The sequence below is a fragment of the Larus michahellis genome, chromosome 6, assembly GCF_964199755.1.
Source record: "Larus michahellis chromosome 6, bLarMic1.1, whole genome shotgun sequence".
Classification (NCBI taxonomy): domain Eukaryota; kingdom Metazoa; phylum Chordata; class Aves; order Charadriiformes; family Laridae; genus Larus; species Larus michahellis.
In genome coordinates, this window is record NC_133901.1 from 69977647 (window position 1) to 69992645 (window position 14999).

The window sequence follows — 14999 nt, forward strand, 5'->3', positions numbered from 1 at the left end:
CGAGCATATAATTTAATGGAGAGGAATAACTACAAGAGTACGCGCTGGCAAGCGTATCAAGTCACCACTAGACACGGAGTGAGTAAGTTGCCTGTTTAGATCTTCCCACGTGCTCTATTTAAAACTGGAAGATGACAGTCAAGTCTCAAGATTTGTGAATATAACGAAAAAAGAGGACGGTGTAAATTAACATGAAAGGAAACAAGGCAACGATCACTTCTTCTGAGTCTGTAAGACATCAGGATTTAGCTGGAGACCAACACAGAACTTCTCAGACCTATCTCACCGCTATTTGCCCACCCTGACGAGCACCTCCCTGACAACAGGTAAGAGGTCTTTAGCGGCACAAGCACAGAAGAAATGAGAATCTACCTTTGGGAATAAAGCAGAAAGATGTTTCTGCAGCTCTCAGGTGATCATGAGACATGTCCCACTGGCCGGGGCAGAGGCAGAGCGTCCACAACTGCACTAGCCCAAGCCCCTCCAAGCAGAGCCACGCGGAAGCAAACCACCCCAGACCTCTGCCTTCCTGTCTGGCTCTTCCCCCCCATTTCCTCAAGCATATTCACACTGCTTTTGAAACCTCAAAATTTCACATTTTGCCCCTTCCCTCCAGCTCGCTCCTCCTTCCCACACCCGCCTCTTCTGAGTTGGGTCTTGCACACCTCGCCCTCACTCAAGACCTCAGCCCGGTCCTGCTGAAGCCAAAGGCACAGTGCCCACAGACCCAAAGGAAAGTGGGGACCTGCTCTCTGGTCATCACTACTCCTCTGCCCATGTCTGCGTGGCAATTCCTATGGGGCGAGAGAAACTGCCGAAATCCCCAGGCGCATCTTCGTCCCTCCCAGCCCAAGCAGGTCCCCGTGCAGCGCCTCCCCGGCTGTCACCGTTCCCCACCACTGCACACGTAATTTCTGGTGACCAAACGGGGTGATTTCAAAGCTAGGTAGGATGATGCTTATTTAATTCACTGATTGAACGACAGCAGATTTTTGGCTATGCCGCGCAGTATGAATTATTCTACATGGTTTCAGCACTTGTCCTGGTTATGCACATAAGGCACTTAAGACTTTGCCAAGATCATCCAATAGACACATCATAATTGGCCCTATCATATAAAGAATAATTTCTTTTTATACTTTCTTCTTTTTTTTTTTTTATTTTTGAGGAAAGCACCTCAATTAAACACTGGATTGCCAGCTCTTTCTAAGGTGGACGGTTTTTCCCTGAAGAAAAAAAAAATAAATGAATGTTTTCATCTTGTGGTTCTAGCAGTTTTCTCCATCTGCGCAGAGGGAAAAAGGGAAAGAAAACAGCTCTGCAATGGAGGCATCACCCCTGGGCGAGGGCGAGCGGCGTTCCAGATAGACGCGTCCATCCACAAAGGGCAGCGGGAGCCAAGGAATTAAAAACATACCAATGAATGGGGAAGGGGGAGGACTGGCTCAAGGAAAAAAACAACAAAAAAAGCTCATTTTTCAAAACATTATTATCGCACCAAACGTATTTTAATGTATTTTCAGCAAGGCATCAAATACCCCCAGAATCTGCTTTGTGTCTCTTGGCAGTTCAAGAATGCCAACGCGCCCCGTCCTCGGGGTGCCAGAACCAATCTGTTGCCAAGAGACACAAAACTGATATCACGGGTGTATAAAGCCATCTTTGGAAACGTATGAAACAGCGAACGACCTCATGTTCGGGGTTTGACTTAGTCAGCAAGACGTCAATGAAGAAAAATTAACCTTTTGTTATAAGGTTTAAAGCTGACCATTTGTATCCTTCTCCGAGGGAGAATCGGCCTTTCTGAAGCAGAAACGCGCTGACGTTTGGCATTGCATTTCAAGTAAACATCCCGGTATTATTTTTTAATGTTTTCTTTTGTTCTGAGAGGAAAAAAATAAAAATCATGAGAGTCAGGGCAGTCGGGGGAGCAGGGAAGCCGTGACTTGGGAAAGCTGGGCAGGTGTGCTCAAAACAGAGCAGAAGCGTTCAAGGCCAGGTTGGACGGGGCTTGGAGCCACCTGGGCTGGTGGGAGGTGTCCCTGCCCAGGACACGGGGGTGGCACTGGATGATCTTGAAGGTCCCTTCCAGCCCAAACCATTCTGAGATTCTACGATAGGTGACATTTCTGAAGCGCGCATCTTCAGAGGAAACCCAAATGCCCCAGCTGGGCCTTCACATTAGCACTCAGGTGAGTACGTTGCACATTACTAGCTGAGAAGGATTTTGAGGCTCCAATTGTAAACATCCAAAAGGTTTTCGCATTTAAAAATCTGGTCACCGGCAAGTTCTTCAAATATTCATTACTCCAACCGGTGAGTAATCTGCTGGAGATGCTGCAGGTTCACCCTCTACAAACATCTCCCCGCTTTCCGTTCTGGGCACCTCCCTCCTTCCTCCAACCTGCAGACTGGATGCAAATCCTTTCAAATAGAGTATTTTTCCCTCCAGAATTTTCCCACTGCAGTTACGGCCAATGTTTGCTGCCCTTCCCAGTTACAGAAATAAAACTCAAGGTGTTCAGGATGCCCTCAAATACAAAAATACGAAACCAGCACGACTGCTTCTTTTAGATGGGTTCTCTGTGGACTGCTCCTGTTCAATTTGTTTCACTGAAGCTAAATAGTTAGAAATTAAGACTCTAATTAAGAAATACAGTAATTAACTGTAATTAAGAGTTACAGCAAGATTTGGGGTTTTTTCCCCCTAATCTGGGGCACAAATTTTTACACGTTAAATTAAAAATTCCATTTAGGAACCCAAATGTTAGAAGGCTGTGAAGCAACTAGATATCAGCTCAATATTATCCAGGAAAGGTCAAATTTAAATTACAGGACATGTTTAAAACATTAAGTTGTTGGTATATCACGCAGTTTTTGCATTTCCAACTAATACATAGTTATATAGATACACAGATATATAGGTATCCACATCACAGGTGTCGACTATTGAATTACCTTCAGAGACAGAAAACGAAGCATCTCACATTAAATAATTAGGATTCCAGGTGTTTTTCTGTACCAACGACACAGAAGCACAATAAGCCTTTGCCAGGACTGAAGAGCAAAAAATCCTGATAAATGGGAGCCATATTACAAATAACCAAAATCGGTTGATAGAAACAAGCCATGGGTTTTTTGGGGGACTTTTTTTGACTACAAATAAAAGGTCTTGCTATTACGACAGGAGAAAAATGTCCTTTTGCCTTATGAGCCCCCAGCAGTGGGAAGGAAGCCGAGCGGTGCCATACCAGCACGTGGGCAGAGAGAGACGGGGGGCGCTGGGAGGGGGTGAGGAGAGCTCATAAAATTCCTACCAGAAAACAGAAAATGAGATTAAAGGAGACATTTTGGCCATGAGGCCTTCTTTCAGCTGGAGAAGGCCTCAAAGCCAAAGTGTCTCTTCTAATCCTATTTTCTATTTCTAGAGTGCATTTTAATAACCCCTTTGTATATGGTACAATGACTTTAGCAAGTCCTATTTTAAGCAGATTTTCCACACTAGAAAGCAAAATGGGTTAAAATAATTGTACCGTACACCTCGCACGCACGACACTTTGTTTAATCCGGTGTCAGACACCGGGGCTGCACAATATGGTACAAGGTCCATGTATAAAAGTGCCTTTCAGGACAAGCAGCCCAAGGCACGGTATGGGGGAAACCAGGCTGAGGGACACAGGTCCCTCCCACCAGCAGCCAGACCCTCACTTTCCAACCTGGATGGGCACTTGGCTGATGTCATCAGGCCCCAAAATTCCTCCTCCTACGGCCAAAATGCTGACACTGGCCAATTCCCACCAGGGTTTGGAGATGGCTACCAGAAGGGTGCAGGAGAGCAGCGCCTGGCCCCAAAGAAGACTTCACCTGCAGCTCCATGGTGGTGTCCCCACAGCCACCAACTCACCGGCCAAGCTCACCTTGATAATTCACCTCTTTGCAAGAGCCTGCATCTGCAGGATGGTTTCTTCACCTCCACGCACAAAAAACCCCCATGAAATTGTGGGGCTAGAGTGGAAGGTTAAAAGTTTCTCTTGAGTGCACAAAACCCAGCTTTATTTGAAAATAAAAGGTGAAAACCTGTCCTCAAGAAGCATATGGTGACAACAAAAGGGAGTGCCACCCATGCTGAGCAGCCCACATCTCTCTCTCCCTCCCTGCCATGGTCATGGCATTGGGGACTGAGCTCCTCTGGTCAACGATGCCAGCTCTCCATCCCCCTGCATGCTTACAGTGCTATATAAGAACAGCAGCTATGGAGCAGGGGACACGGGGACAGGATCACAGGTGGCAATGACCTACTCAGCCCTGCAGGAAAACCAAGCCCCAGAACACACCCACGCTCAGCCCAGGTCTCTACCATGGGCATGAGTCCTCCTGATGGTACCCGGAGTCCCAGTGAAGCCAGGGGGGACGCTTCAGCAAAGAACAGCCAAGATGAAACATCAAACCAGTGTCATCTGGTGTAACACATATGGACCTATGGAGTCTACCAAGGAGTCTACAGCACCTGGAGCAACAAGTCCGGCAGAGCCCGGCACCATTGCGACAGCCCTGGCACTTCCCTCACCCTTGTCTTACCAGCCTAAGGAGGAAAGTTCTTCAACATCCACCAAGTGCACACAAAGAAATGCAGAACAGCTTTACATTGAAGTAAACACAAATAAATCAAAAGTAAAAACAAGTGTCTGACCATCACCTTGCTTTATGGACAGTAAATGTTTTACCTCTGACCAGGTCAGTGTCTTTGCAGATCTGGGCTTTGGCTCCCAGCGAACCTTCAATCATAGAAATATTTTGGTTGGAAGAGACCTTTAAGATCTTCAAGTCCAACCATCGACCTAACACTGCCAAGTCCCCCACTAAACCACGTCCCTCGGCACTACATCTACAGGTCTTTTAAATCCCCTCCAGGGATGGTGACTCAACCGCTTCCCTGGGCAGCCTCTTCCAATGTTGGATAACCCTCTCAATGAAGAAATTTTTCCTAACATCCAGTCTAAACCTCCCCTGGAGCAACTTGCGGCCGTTTCCTCTTGTCCTAACCTTGTCCTAACCTGAAGTGAGCAATGAAACAAACAGATCCCACCAGTGCTGCAGCGGTGTGCAGTGCCTCAGCTGAGCACTGTGGGCGAGACCTGGCCGCAGCAAGAAATATAAACGCAGGAAACCCCAAAATCAAAATGCAGGAAATTCCCAGGGAAGTTGAGCTGGAAGCACAGAGAACATCAACCGGGGAGCTGCCATGGGCAGAGGGAACAGCAGCTCAGCACGGACGGGGATGGGAAGGTAAGTCACGGGCAAGAGGGACCTCAAGCAGGAGCACGAGTCCCGCAATCCATTGTAAAAGGCAAGATCAAGCTGGTTTCTACTACCTAAGGGTTTATGACGAGGTTTCTGTGTAAAGATGTTGCAGAATATCGCAAATATAAACCCACAGACATAAAACTGCAAATACCAAACTGACGGAAGGTGAAGAGCTGAGCACACGTAACAGCGAGTGGAACGGCACCAAACACAAGGGCAAGGCAAGGCTGCTGCAAGGACTACGCATCGATGACGATGAAACCAGAACCACAACAACGGAAACAAATGCAAGTTAGCAGAGAAACTCCTAAACCAAGGAATATGCAACAGGAAACAATTTTGTCATCTCTCTGCAGCATCAGTCAGCCGTACCCAACCTCAGGCAGCAGGCAGAAGACCACCAGCCAAAACCAATCAAGGAGGTCCGAGCATGGTATAGCCAGATGCTACCAACCACCCAGCAGCGCCCGGTGTCCCCACATCAGGCTGTTCCTGGGATGACGCCCAGTGGCTCCATCTGGGCGGCAAAGGCAGCAGAGCCCTGAGCATCCTCCCCTCCGGCAGGGCTGCATCAGAGGCGGCATCAGCTGCAGCTCTGCCCCCACCCATCCCTCAGCCGGGTGGCGAACATCAAACCCTCACCAGGTGAAGCATCAGCTGGGAAATGCAGGAGAAAAGACCGAAAAGCCTAAACACCGCCGTGTGCGTTGCAGGAAAAAAAATCTTTTAATTATTCTAATGGCAGGTTAAGAACAACTGAATGTTTTCTGCATCTCAGTGGTGCTCTGCGGTAGCCAACGCTCATGGCCAACAGAGTAAAATAAAGCAGGTGAGAAATACAGAAATCTATGTAGCATGAAATATCTCTAAGAGACTTGTTTAGCGAAATTAACTAGTAGTTTAATAGAAAAAAAAAGCTTGATGTATGAGAGTGCTCCAATTTCTTCATAGAAATTAACATTTCAATCCTGTTTTTATCTAGAAGTCATTAAACTGTGCAACATGAATTATTGGAACTGTAGCAGAGAATTAACTCTATTCATCAAGTAAGTCCAAACAGTTTAGAGTGCATCTGTAATGAAAAAATAGCTCCACATTTCTATCTCTTCTCATTAAAGTAAACCAGTTTTCCCTCTCTCAGTATATAAAACTGTCTTCTCCTCATGTAATTTATATTACCATAAGCCAGCTCACATTCTAAACTATTACACGCCTCCAATTAATTTTTGCAGCTTTTGCCTGAAAATTTAATGAGATAGTAGTGTATGAACCTGCTGACTCCAGATTACGTGTGTGCTTCCAATATTAATGTTGGCATAATAAAATAATCTGATACATACTTGATGAGAGCTTTTCACTATTGTGAGAGTAGTTAAGGCAATACGTAAACCAATTCCACTGATTTTCTTCCCCCCCCCGCCACGTCTGGAAGAAAAAATACCCCCAAAACCCAAGAAAACTTATCAGGCTGAAATTGAGGAGCCCTGAGTTAAGTGCTCACGAGACAGGTAATACCATCAGCGCTTCCTCGGATGTTTTAAATCAGCTGTTTATTATTCGCCTATTAACATTTATTTTAAGGCTATGGCCATCTCTAAACGCTTTTATTTTTGAATGCTGAAGAAGGAGAGCAATAAGTTGGGATTTACTTCTTCTGAAAAGGAGAAGGGCGTATTTTAACCATCTCCCGAAGCCGCCCGGTTGGTTTGAGGCACGGATGCAGGTCAGAGCATCCTCCGCGCTGCCTCCGAGCGCAGGAGCGGTCCCTGCTCCACCCAAACCTCCTCGCAGCAAATCCCACCCGCCGCCCCAATACTCGCGAACGATCGAGAAATTAAGTGTTTGCATTTGCGCCGGGAAACCGAGATGGGTTTAGAGTCCCAAGTGTTTCCGTGGCTTGCTTTCCCTTTGCAGCTCATTTTATAGGGATAACTCTTATCTAATTTTGCAAACTGTTCTCCAGCATATTAGACACATAACCTTTTCTTCAGAAGGACACATTCTTTGAGACTAAAATTAAAGGGAAAAAAATTATAATATTGCTTTCCATTGCGACTCCAATTTTACTACCGCATATTGTGCATAATACGGTTTTAATATCTATGTGCCTGAGAGAAAAATTGGCAAATGCGATGCTCTCGGAGATCAAATAATTTTATACATAGACTTAAAAATACACATTTGGCATTATTTGGTACAGCCCTGAATTTATATTTACAGGAATCTCTAAGCTGCCCGTGGTGAATCACGCAGCCCCTGAAAACACGTATTTTGCACTGAACTTGGAAGAGCCGGAGAGGAGACACCAGTTGGGAGCCCAGCAGCTTTTAAACTCAGTCCCACCACGGTCCAGTACCCTCGCAGGACCACAGGAATAATCACCATCCCCTTGCTGCATTAAACACCCGCATTATCTCTGTGTTACTAACAAGGGAGAGAAACGCCGCTGGACGCAGGGAGAAGTTCAGGCTCTGGGAGGCGGACGTGGGATGCGGCCACAGCACATCACCGGCAAAGCCAAAATGTTCAAGCGCGTGTCAGGAGAAGAGGCATCACACCTTACACGTGATGCCAAGATGCACAGAGCCCTGAAACTCAAGTCTCTTTGAGATGGGAGGAACAAACCAGCCTGATAAAAAGACTAGGAGAAGGGATGGACGGAGGAGGATGGCAGGAGAAATAATACACGGCAAGTGTGGACGCCAACGACCACACACTTTAACGGCTCCCAGTGGCTTCAAATCAATTTACATTTAAAATAAATGAATTAAATCTGATAATCTCTGATACCTCTCAACCTATTTGCTCCAGGGCACTGAAATTCAAATATTCTTGAGTTCTGAAAATAGGCTTTCACTCGCACGACATACAAATGAAGACAAAGAGCACCAACACCAAACGCAACCTCCCGGGTTTTTACACAATCAAATGGCAAAATCACTTCCGTGGTGCTTAAAGCATTTTGCTACTATGACTTTTGCCCCTTGCAGTCAATCTCCGCCATTTCTAAGGTAGTTATAAACAAACCATTTTGGTTTTCATTCCAGAAACCCGCATCCATCTGGATGAGACCAAGCGAACGGAACAAGGGGCACCCACCCCAACAGCTCCCGGGCACGGGAGAGCCCCTCAGCCCGCACCCCGCTGCCGCACTGGAGGGGTCCACACCAAAAACCAGATTATTGCATCCATCTTGGCTAAAAATAGTCTTTCCAATTTAGCAGGCGGTTATTTCCAACAGAGATGAGATTTTCAGCAGGGCTGTCACACAGTCACGGCGCTGGGAACCAGCCGTCCGGTGTGGGGGATGCGGGAGCCTGTAACACACGTGGGGCGATGCACGTATATACACGTGTATACACTTTTACATCCATAAGATCTCACTGGACTCTCTCTCAGAGCTGAGATTACCTTTTCTTTTACAGATTTTCAAAAATCAACCTTGAACTTTTTTTTTTTTATACAGGCAAGCCCGTCCACCTAACGACTGCTTGTACCTTTGCACGTCAAAAGAAACATGTAATTAAATTAAGAGATGCACGCATTCTTCCCTTTTCTCCTGTCTCTTCCCCTTGAACGCCATGCCAGATAGCAAATCAAAATCTGCATTTAAATAGAATATTTTTAATGTATGAAAGTGGGCGGCCTGAGGGTAAGGAGGTATTGCATTCACTCACCATACGCACAAAATTGCATTTAAAATGTGATACTACATTTTAAAAATTTATTGAATATTTTTGTCATTCTAGTACCTTTGTTTTATTATAACGAAATCTTCAGCTCCACGGAGATTTTTGTATCAAAGCATGCTAATAAAAATAATGTGATATTACATCATTTTATCAATTTAATCTCGGGAAAAGGATGATATTCAATCACATCTCATAAGTCACTATCTCTGGTAATTCCGGCCATTATTCAGTGCGAAATCCAAGCAGTCTGAATTCATTAACATAGGGTTGCTACAAATCTGCATTTTTCAGACTTTGTCAGAAAACGCAGCAGCCCAAACTCAGTGACCTGAATCTAACAGCCTTTCAGCCGAAACGGCCTCGCTCCCCAACCCCGGCTCCCTTCCTGCGCCGGGACAAAGCCACGGCTGCCACCGACCAGGTCACGGCTTCGGCAAACGCTCCCCACCGAGCTCCCGGTGCGGCATCCCTGCACCGGGGATGAAGGGGGGGACATGGCGGGCACACGATGCTCCCGAGGTGGCACCCACGGAAACGAGCCCCATGCTCCCCGCGGAACGAGGAGATCTCTCCCGCCAGCAGCTGAGGATCGAGAACGCGGTAGCGCGGAGTGACACATACGTTAGGGCCGAAGTGTCACATCGCATCGGACAGGCCGCAGGGTGACAGGGACCAAGCGGCTTTGACGCCGCGTTATCAGGTCAGCACCTTCGGGGGAAAAAAAAATAAATTTAAAAAATGGCGGATTTTGAAATAACCGCAGTGAGAGGCTGCTAAAACCACAAGGAGGATCACGGACATGGCGGAGACCCAACCCTGCGCCACAGAAGCCAACGGCAAAACCCTGCCAAACTCATCGGGGGCAAAATCCAGCCACAATTTAGCAGAGCCCTCTGGCTTAATGATGCTCGGCATAGCGCTCTGCCGCAGGCTTCCATATCCTGCCCACCTCCCTGAGCCCCCTTCGTGGCAGAGAGATGCTCTTCATCCTTCGTTGCCCACACAGCCCTTCTGCTGGCCACCCAGCAGCTTCCCTGCCCAGCCAAGAGCAGCCTCCCACCGAAACACTCCCAAGCCCAGGACCATGAGACGTCCCGAGCAGGAATGCACTCTGAGTATTTTCCATTAATTTCATCTGTAAAAGCAGCATGAAAATAACAATTCATTTCTAATTAGAGCATATTTTGCTGACCGATGTCCTAACTTCTTCACCGTACGGGCAATCTGAGCAAAGTTCACAGCACAGTGCGGGTGCTTAGCGCTGTACAAAGTCACCGTACAGAAAGAGCACCCTGGCTAACGTCAGTGGCGTTGGTCCTGGTTACCAGGGGAGATCTCATCCACAATGCTCAATATATGGAAAAATCACAGTGACACAAATTCCACAGCTCAGGTGGGATGGTCGGGTTAAGAAACGCAAGTGCTCGTTGCTCAGAAACGACAGCGCTGTGGTGCAGAGGCACCTTGAACAGGCTACAGAAGCACTGGCAGGTACCACGCGACTCTCCCTGAAGCCCACAGCGTTAAAAAACCCACCTTGGTTGGGTGAATTTACACTAGCTTCACAATAAAAATAAGATATTTCAGCAAGACCGTATCTGCTGTGGAGCTTCTAAAGCCCGTGGACCAGTAAAACCCCACCGACATTCACCGCCGACAGACTCCTGTTTTTTTTGGAAAAATATTATAGTGCATTTATAGTCACGCAGCCACGAACCTGCAGTAAAACTCCGAGCCTGGGAAGGTGAGAGCTGTTATTTGAGATAGCAGATGAGGCCGTTGCAATTCCAGAATAAAATGGTAATGTGCTGTTGGTAGCGAGCGGTACATTGTTTTAACGTGTTATGATATTTATAAATATATGAAGTTTAAATAATCAGATGACAGAGAGTTCCTTTTCATCTAGTGAATGTTTATTATTCTTCACACATTAGCACTTTTTCCCCCAAATGTTATATCTTCTGCCATTTATAATTAATTTTAACAGCTTCTGCAACTTATCCCACAGGTTGTTGCTGTTTCTTTTAAACAGCGTGCTGCTGAGAAATTGATTTGTTTGCTCCGTATGCCTACAGAAATCACATTATGAAATATGCATAAATGTCATTTCTTGGGCTGCTTTTGCGGATTAGGGGAGAAGAAAAGCTTGCTGAGGAAAAGGAAGAGACAAACAACAACAACAAAGCCGAACTCAACACTTAAACTCGGCCGCATCCCTGGCCAAAGGCAGCCCCCTCGCTGTCCCGCTCCGCTCCGGCACGGGGTGGGAAGAACCGGCAGGAGACCCCAGCACCGCAGGAGCTGCCTCCACTCCCAGTAAACAACTCCCTGCCAACGCAGAGGGGAGTTAATGAAACTAATTAATGTGCAACGAAGTGCCCGTGCACCCCGAAAGCCCTCTCGCAGCCGGAGGGCAGGAGAAGCCCCGAGGCGAGCTGCGGTGGGGGCTGCACGTGCTCCACCACCACCTCCAGAAGGTCTCCACGCAGCTCCATGCTGGGCAGCCCCGAAGCCCAGGGGAGGACGATGCCTGAGGCAGCTGCAGTTGGCTGGGACCACTGGCTGCCATGGACCGAGGCCAAGGCTTGCTGCAAACCCCTGCTACGGCGGTAGGGGAGGGCAGGGCGATAATCGCTCTCCCTCTGGTCCCAAACCTCTGGAACCAGATCTCTGCAGTCCTGCAAAGGTAGCAGAGAATCACCAGCTGTAGCAATCCCTCATTAGCATTGATGCACCACTCCTCCTCTGACTGCTCCCACTTCCACTGATACGGGAACCTCAACCAATTACACTTCATTTACTGTTTTGTTGGCATTGTTTTGATACGCACGCATTATTTACGAATTTTTCCAACAGTTGTCACGTCATACACGTGTGTGGACCACTTATTTTACCAGAGCAGGTTCTACCACCAGTCCTCTTCCACGCACAGCCAGCGAACAGGTCCTGCAGGTCTTTCCCTTCCAGCCAAAGCAACCACAGCTTAAAATCCCCATCGTCCGCGGGGGTAGCACAGAGCTCGCAGAGGACATCTGAGGAAACCATGATGAATAGTTTTATCACTAAAAAAAAAGGCAAGGTGACCATGGAGTCCAACATACACTGTGATCCTGGAGCAACAGAACACAGCACTCTACACCGCTTCCGAAAAACTAAAGTTTGCCTTCAAGGCTGGACCAGCGCAGGACCCTTCTCTCATCCCGCGGCTCCGCGGGGGTGGCAGCAGCCCCTGCATACGCTGTATGGATGCGATGGCAGCCCGAGCTGGAAGGCATCTTTCCCATGCTATCTCCTACTGCAAAACATATTGAATGACAAGTTCTGAAATGCAAACCAGATATTTTTCTCGGAGACTTCGTTAGACACATCACTCTCCTATATTATTACAGAGAGCTGTCAAAACAGCCTTGGTGGGAAAGCTCTTCCAAAGACACGCAGAAGTATAAATTGTCATAGTATAAAGTAAATTCCATTAACAGCTACATAGTCATTATTTTGCATAATAAAAGTAAAGGCTCTTTGCCTGTGATCTATGTATTTACGACCACCGAACCAACAAGCACTTTCTCTTTTCTGATGCCTTTGTTAAAATTACAAGATAATTGGTTGCTGTTGCAGATATTAATGTCTGATAACAAAGTGCCTGAGGCAGGAAAGCTGAAGTGGTGGTGAGACAGCGCTACTGACAAAGCTCGAACTCCTCTTCTCTAAGGATTAACCAAACCAACGCAAAGAAAATAATAATTTTTAATTTGTATCATTTCGGGCATTATTTGAACGAAGCCCGCTGGAAATTCTGGGCAACACTTTTGAAAAATATATTTCTCTTTATTCTGGCTATTAAAAAAAAAAAAAACCGAGATAATTCAAGCACTTCTCAGTGTAAGGTCCTGAGAAATATCGAAGTTTCAGTGACGAGTCCTAAGATAGCTTGGGTAACTTCTCTGCTCCAGAAACAAATGCATTCCTACCCGTAAGGTTTAAGGGGAAAAAAAAAGTGATTTTGAAATCACGTGAGTTCCTCAATAATTAGTGCCAATGCACTGCAAAAAAGCCTGCACTTATAGAGTATGTCCATTTTAGTTGGAAGCAGGAACGATGACATACACAAATACTCTGCTCTCCCCGAGTTTACACACAGTTGTGTTTACGACCAAAATCGGAGCTTAAAGCCTCAACCATGATGAGCAATTCGGAAACTCGCTGTTCATAAATATCATGCCAATTGAAGCAAGCTGGTTTGGGGATATTGTATATTATTTATTACAATTCAGTCTGTCATGGAATTAAGCACATTGAGCCAATTTCAATACGAGCGTTGGGGGAAGGAGAGATTACATTCAAATTAATAAAATTGCTTTTCAAGCAAAACAATGTCATCTGGTACGGTTTTTTCATAAATTGTCCCACTGATGGGAAAAAAAATTTTAAAAAGTCTGCAATTACCCACCCTGCACCTTCTCGGTCCCCTCTCCCCACCTGGCGAGAAATCTGGGGCATTTCTTGCATCTCCTCTGGGAGACTCAAGGGCAATCGCTCCAAAGCTCAAGGATGGCAAGTCCCCAAGACGCAAATAAGAATACAGACACAAACATCTGCACCTGCCGTTACAAAGGATTCCTCGCTATGGTCGTTCACTTTTAGTTTTTTAATTATTCTTCCGTGATGGACACGATACCATTAATTTAATTTCAACTTGCATTTCCTATTAGTATAATCTACCGAGTTATCTCTATAGCAGTAGCAAAATCACTTTACGGTGAGCTATATCACTTCAGAGTTAATTACATGTATTTGGGTTTTGATAAATGAAAATAGGGGACATGATTAATTGAAGGACAATCAATATGATCCAGCTATTAGACAGCTTGATGAGGTATCCAAAGTCCGCATATAATCCATAGTAATCAGCTAATTGAAGACTGCGGACTAAAGAGATTTTAGGAAATCCCAGCTTCGAATTGAAAAATATCCCAAGAAAATGGATGAAGGAAACACATTCACAAAACCCATGAAGGTTTAAGCCCTGTTTCTATTTTGGTTGCTTTTGAACAAAAAATTTTGCTTCACTGGCTTAAGAAACCGCTTACTGTGATAAAATACTGAAAGCAAAATGAATTTGGCAAGTGAATCCTGAAGTGCGTTTCTTATTTATATCCACCCAAACTCCTTGAATTGTATTTTTCTAATGCCTTACGATTTCTGGAGCTGCCAGAGATTTTTAAATAGTTTCATTAAAAACACTCCATTTGTCTTGGTTTAGTCTCATACCAGATCAAATTAAACACTCAAATAGTCGAACAAATGAACCTTTTCCATCTCTTTTGACATGAAACCAAGTGTGCAGAAAAGCTGTACGCCGATGTCGTTAGGCTTGTGTTTCCAAAGAAGAGCCCAAGAAGGGAGAAAGCAATCAATAGGTGCAAAGCCGGGGTGTTACACGGGTTTAGAAAAATATGGAAGTGGCGCGTACAGTCCGTAAGCCCACGATATGTAAGTACTATCAGCATAAATGCTGACAACTCTTAATCTCCTGTAACCCTGATTAATGGTTGCAGTTGTCCATTAATACTAGGCATTTTAACTTACTACTAAAATTGATTAGTCAGTTAAGAATTCAATCCTAATGTTCAATAAAATTGCACTTTCCCTGCGAATGCGGTATGAAATGAGGTGATGCATTTAGCAGTGCTCGTATCCATTAGGAGTGTGCAGCGTGAAGAGGGGAAGCGCGGTGCCATTCCCGGCTGGCACGGCCAAGCGCATCCACCTCCATCCTCCTGAATTTCTGCCAGAGGTGGAGATACCCTGCCAGTTCAGAGGGGCTGGAAAAACCCATCCGGGCAGGGCTGGGAGCCGCATCTCGGGCTGGGACGTGCACACCGTGAGGGACGGTCCATCCCAGCTGGGCACCCTGCACCGAGGGGTCTCCTTTCGATGGATGGGTCTGGTGTGATCTTACCAACTGCCCCTCCCTAAATGCCAACCTGCACTTTTCTCCCT

General features: G+C 46.1%; 1 protein-coding gene across 1 annotated transcript in view; it reads right to left on the reverse strand.

Moving 5' to 3' along the window:
- Positions 1–14999, reverse strand: part of CTBP2 (C-terminal binding protein 2) — a 147009-nt gene that overhangs the window by 102862 nt on the left and 29148 nt on the right. The window lies entirely within an intron of this gene.